This window comes from Lolium perenne, chromosome 3, assembly GCF_019359855.2.
Source record: "Lolium perenne isolate Kyuss_39 chromosome 3, Kyuss_2.0, whole genome shotgun sequence".
NCBI lineage: Eukaryota > Viridiplantae > Streptophyta > Magnoliopsida > Poales > Poaceae > Lolium > Lolium perenne.
In genome coordinates, this window is record NC_067246.2 from 342,594,108 (window position 1) to 342,600,107 (window position 6,000).

A 6,000-nucleotide genomic window follows, 5' to 3' on the forward strand; every position below is an offset into this window, starting at 1 on the left:
GCGAAGCAAATCCATCACCTTCCTGATCAGGTATAGATCAGGTGGCACGCCCTTGCACCAGCATCGGGACGTGCGTACCAGGAGCTTTGCGGGCCGTCGCTCGGAGGGACCAGGGCCAGCCGCAGCCCTAAGGTTGTTACCGGCTCTTCGTGTTGCCAGCCGTAGCTCGCCGGTGGGTTTCGGACGCCAACACATTCTGGCACGCCCGGTGGGACAGTCTTCGACATCAACTGCATCGCCATCTACTTCTGAGATGGCGGAAGGTACTCCAGTCACGTACGAGGATCTGCCTGAGGAGCTCAAGAAGAGGTATGACGACGTCAAGGCTATCCTCGAGGCCGACCTCATCGGCTCTTTCCACAGGACTCGCTCGCATGGCATCAGGTGGAGAGGGTTCACACCTGAAGGCGCGCTCGATGGAGTGGACCTGTCCACCCCTTCAGAAGAACGCACCAGGTCCTTGCGTCAGGAGATCAATTTCATGGTAGCTCATTCGCTACACCGCCATTCTGAGAGCCTGGTGAACACTTTGGAGCGTGTCGCCCTTCGGGTGCTCCATGAAATCTTGAGGCATCAGTACTCTCCGTCAGGACCTGCTCTAGGGACTCACCAAGGAGAGCTACCACTCCAGAGCCGACCACCGCTGCCGTTCGCGCTGGCAGCACCAGAGGTGCCGAGTACACCGGCATTCGTCGTCTACAAGATCGGTGGCGATCCTAGCGATTACCAGTTCTTGTATGAGGCGCCTAAGGAGATCCCTCGCGGATACACGTGCACATACGTGCCAGATAGCAGTAACTGGGCACTCATGAACCAGGCTGCAACAGCAGGGACTTCTGGAACAGCAGGAGGAGCCTCTGGATCAGATCTTGAGAAGCAGACGTGGCTAGCTAAGTACGCCACTCCGACGAACGTCCAGAGCTCAACTCCTGCAGCTAGCTCAGATTTTGAGAAGCAAGCGTGGCTAGCTAAGTATGCCACGCCAGCGAATCTTCAGAGCTCCACTCCTGCAGCTAGCACTGCGGATCAGATCAGCACGATCTTGAGAGACCAGTTCGGCATGGTGCCGAAAAGGAGGGCAATCGGCTATTCCAAGCCGTACCCCAACGACTACGATTTGATCCCACTACCACCCAAATATCGGCTCCCTGAGTTCTCCAAGTTTAGTGGGTCAGATGGCTCCAGCTCTATCGAGCATGTAAGCCGATATTTGGCGCAGTTGGGCACGATCTCAGCTGCAGATGCACTACGCGTGAGGTTCTTCGCACAGTCCCTCACAGGATCGGCTTTTGGGTGGTACACATCACTGCCACCAGATTCGATCCGGACTTGGAAGCAGTTGGAGGAACAATTCCACATGCAGTATCACTCAGAAGCTTCCGAGGCTGGCATAGCCGATCTAGCACAAGTACGTCAGAAGCGCGGAGAAATAGTGTCAGAGTACATCCAGCGCTTCAGGACCGTGAGGAACCGATGTTATTCGGCTCGTTTGACTGAAAAAGAAGCAGTCGAGTTGGCGGTGGTGGGTCTCGCATCACCGATCAAGGATATGGCTTCCCAAGCAGACTGCCCTTCACTGGCGCACATGGTTCAGAAACTGTCATTATATGAACAGCGCCACCCAGAGCTGTACCAGGACAAGTTCAAGCGTGCAGTAGTCCTGGTTGAGACAGAGGAAGATGAAGGGTCTGCGGGAGATCAAGAGGTAGCAGTGGCTGAATGGACTCGGGGGGCAACCACCGTGTCCTGCAAATGGGTTAAGCCACAAGGTCCTCCAAGAGGGTTTGATTTTGACGTAACTAAAGCTGAGAAAATTTTCGACCTCTTACTTAAGGAGAAGTAGCTGAAGTTACCCGAAGGCCTCAAAATCCCCACGGTACAGGAGCTGAACGGAAAGCCATACTGCAAATGGCATAACACGTTCTCCCATACCACCAACGACTGCAGGGTGTGGCGTCAGCAGATCCAAATGGCGATAGAACAAGGACGTCTAATTTTCAACCAATACGCCATGAAAGTCGACACACACCCCTTCCCCGCCGTTAACACGGTGGAGTACGCTTACCTCGAAGGGTGCCAGCCAGGTTTCTCGTTGAGCATTAACATGGTCGAGCCTGGGCACCACTCTGGTAAGGACAAAGGCGAGGGCAGCCGCTCTCGTACCAAGGATAAAGAAGAAGCCGCTCCACGCGATCGGCTCCGGCACGATGGCAAACGCTACATCACAGAGGGAGAAGTAAAGAATGTGCGATATCAACGACCTCTCTCTGATCATCTCCTCAACAAATATGTAAGTCAGTACGACCAGCGCCGGCGGTACAATAGCGACGATGAAAGGGATCGTCTAGCTAGCAGGGACGCCAGGAGACATCATCGGCATCATCGCAATGAGGAGAGATACGAGCGCCGTGCCAAGAAAAGGTCAAGAGAACAAGACGACGTGGACAAGCACTGGGACTGTCCTTTCTTCAAACACTGCTGGGATTCAGGAATGAGCCGATTGCCCACAATCGGCAACTGCCCATAATGTGGACAGAAGAAGAAGGGTGCAACAGACGTGTCAGTGTTCAAACGTCTAGGGCCTCTCCCATCTAGGAACAAGCAAACTGAGTCCTCTCGGGAAGAAGACCTCGAGGAGTTAGAAGATGACTACGAAGAAGAAGGGGACAGGTACCACCGGCCAAGGTGGTGCCCTGATGGACTCAGCCGTTCCCAAAAGCGTAGGGTTCAGCGACTGCGTGGCTTGGAGGAAGCCGAAAGGTTATACCTGCACACGCTAAGGAAGGCGCGGCCCGATCTGGCCGCGAAAATTCAACGAACCTTGGACGAAGAGGGTCGACCACAAAGGAAAGTGTGGCGCTGATGCGTGTGGTTGACACGTCCGTTGGGAACCCCAAGAGGAAGGTGTGATGCGCACAGCGGCAAGTTTCCCTCAGTAAGAAACCAAGGTTTAATCGAACCAGTAGGAGTCAAGAAGCACGTTGAAGGTTGATGGCGGCGGGATGTAGTGCGGCGCAACACCAGAGATTCCGGCGCCAACGTGGAACCTGCACAACACAACCAAAGTACTTTGCCCCAACGAAACAGTGAGGTTGTCAATCTCACCGGCTTGCTGTAACAAAGGATTAACCGTATTGTGTGGAAGATGATTGTTTGCAGAAAACAGTAGAACAAGTATTGCAGTAGATTGTATTTCAGTATAGAGAATTGGACCGGGGTCCACAGTTCACTAGAGGTGTCTCTCCCATAAGATAAACAGCATGTTGGGTGAACAAATTACAGTTGGGCAATTGACAAATAAAGAGGGCATGACCATGCACATACATATCATGATGAGTATAGTGAGATTTAATTGGGCATTACGACAAAGTACATAGACCGCCATCCAGCATGCATCTATGCCTAAAAAGTCCACCTTCAGGTTATCATCCGAACCCCCTCCAGTATTAAGTTGCTAACAACAGACAATTGCATTAAGTATTGCGCGTAATGTAATTAGTAACTACATCCTTGAACATAGCACTAATGTTTTATCCCTAGTGGCAACAGCACATCCACAACCTTAGAACTTTCTCACATCGTCCCGAGATATCAATGGAGGCATGAACCCACTATCGAGCATAAATACTCCCTCTTGGAGTTACAAGCATCTACTTGGCCAGAGCATCTACTAGTAACGGAGAGCATGCAAGATCATAAACAACACATAGACATAACTTTGATAATCAACATAACAAGTATTCTCTATTCATCGGATCCCAACAAACGCAACATATAGAATTACAGATAGATGATCTTGATCATGTTAGGCAGCTCACAAGATCCGACAATGAAGCACAATGGGGAGAAGACAACCATCTAGCTACTGCTATGGACCCATAGTCCAGGGGTAGACTACTCACACATCACTCCGGAGGCGACCATGGCGGCGTAGAGTCCTCCGGGAGATGAATCCCCTCTCCGGCAGGGTGCCGGAGGCGATCTCTGGATCCCCCGAGATGGGATCGGCGGCGGCGGCGTCTCGATGGGTTTTCCGTATCGTGGCTCTCGGCATCGGGGGTTTCGCGACGGAGGCTTTAAGTAGGCGGAAGGGCAGGTCAGGAGGCGGCACGAGGGCCCCACACCACAGGGCCGCGCGGCCAAGGGGGGCCGCGCCGCCCTAGGGTTTGGGCACCTCGTGGCCCCACTTCGTCTCCTCTTCGGTCTTCTGGAAGCTTCGTGGCAAAATAGGACCCTGGGCGTTGATTTCGTCCAATTCCGAGAATATTTCGTTACTAGGATTTCTGAAACCAAAAACAGCAGACAAAGAATCGGCACTTCGGCATCTTGTTAATAGGTTAGTTCCAGAAAATGCACGAATATGACATAAAGTGTGCATAAAACATGTAGATAACATCAATAATGTGGCATGGAACATAAGAAATTATCGATACGTCGGAGACGTATCAGCATCCCCGAGCTTAGTTCTGCTCGTCCCGAGCAGGTAAAACGATAACACAGATAATTTCTGGAGTGACATGCCATCATAACCTTGATCATACTATTTGTAAAACATATGTAGTGAATGCAGCGATCAAAACAATGTATATGACATGAGTAAACAAGTGAATCATATAGCAAAGACTTTTCATGAATAGCATTTCAAGACAAGCATCAATAAGTCTTGCATAAGAGTTAACTCATAAAGCAATAATTCAAAGTAAAAGTATTGAAGCAACACAAAGGAAGATTAAGTTTCAGCGGTTGCTTTCAACTTATAACATGTATATCTCATGGATATTGTCAACATAGAGTAATATAATAAGTGCAATAAGCAAGTATGTAGGAATCAATGCACAGTTCACACAAGTGTTTGCTTCTTGAGGTGGAGAGAAATAGGTGAACTGACTCAACATTGAAAGTAAAAGAATTGTCCTCCATAGAGGAAAAGCATCGATTGCTATATTTGTGCTAGAGCTTTGATTTTGAAAACATGAAACAATTTTGTCAACGGTAGTAATAAAGCATATGTATCATGTAAATTATATCTTACAAGTTGCAAGCCTCATGCATAGTATACTAATAGTGCCCGCACCTTGTCCTAATTAGCTTGGACTACCGGATCATCACAATGCACATGTTTTAACCAAGTGTCACAAAGGGGTACCTCTATGCCGCCTGTACAAAGGTCTAAGGAGAAAGCTCGCATTGGATTTCTCGCTATTGATTATTCTCAACTTAGACATTCATACCGGGACAACATAGACAACAGATAATGGACTCCTCTTTTATGCATAAGCATGTAACAAAAATTAATAATTTTCTCATATGAGATTGAGGATATTTGTCCAAAACTGAAACTTCCACCATGGATCATGGCTTTAGTTAGCGGCCCAATGTTCTTCTCTAACAATATGCATGCTTAATCATAAGGTGGTAGATCGCTCTTACTTCAGACAAGACGAACATGCATAGCAACTCACATGAAATTCAACAAAGAATAGTTGATGGCGTCCCCAGTGAACATGGTTATCGCACAACAAGCAACTTAATAAGAGATAAAGTGCATAATTACATATTCAATACCACAATAGTTTTTAAGCTATTTGTCCCATGAGCTATATATTGCAAAGGTGAATGATGGAATTTTAAAGGTAGCACTCAAGCAATTTACTTTGGAATGGCGGAAAATACCATGTAGTAGGTAGGTATGGTGGACACAAATGGCATAGTGGTTGGCTCAAGTATTTTGGATGCATGAGAAGTATTCCCTCTCGATACAAGGTTTAGGCTAGCAAGGCTTATTTGAAACAAACACAAGGATGAACCGGTGCAGCAAAACTCACATAAAAGATATATTGAAAACATTATAAGACTCTACACCGTCGTCCTTGTTGTTCAAACTCAATACTAGAAATTATCTAGACCTTAGAGAAACCAAATATGCAAACCAAATTTTAGCATGCTCTATGTATTTCTTCATTAATGGGTGCAAAGCATATGATGCAAGAGCTTAAACAT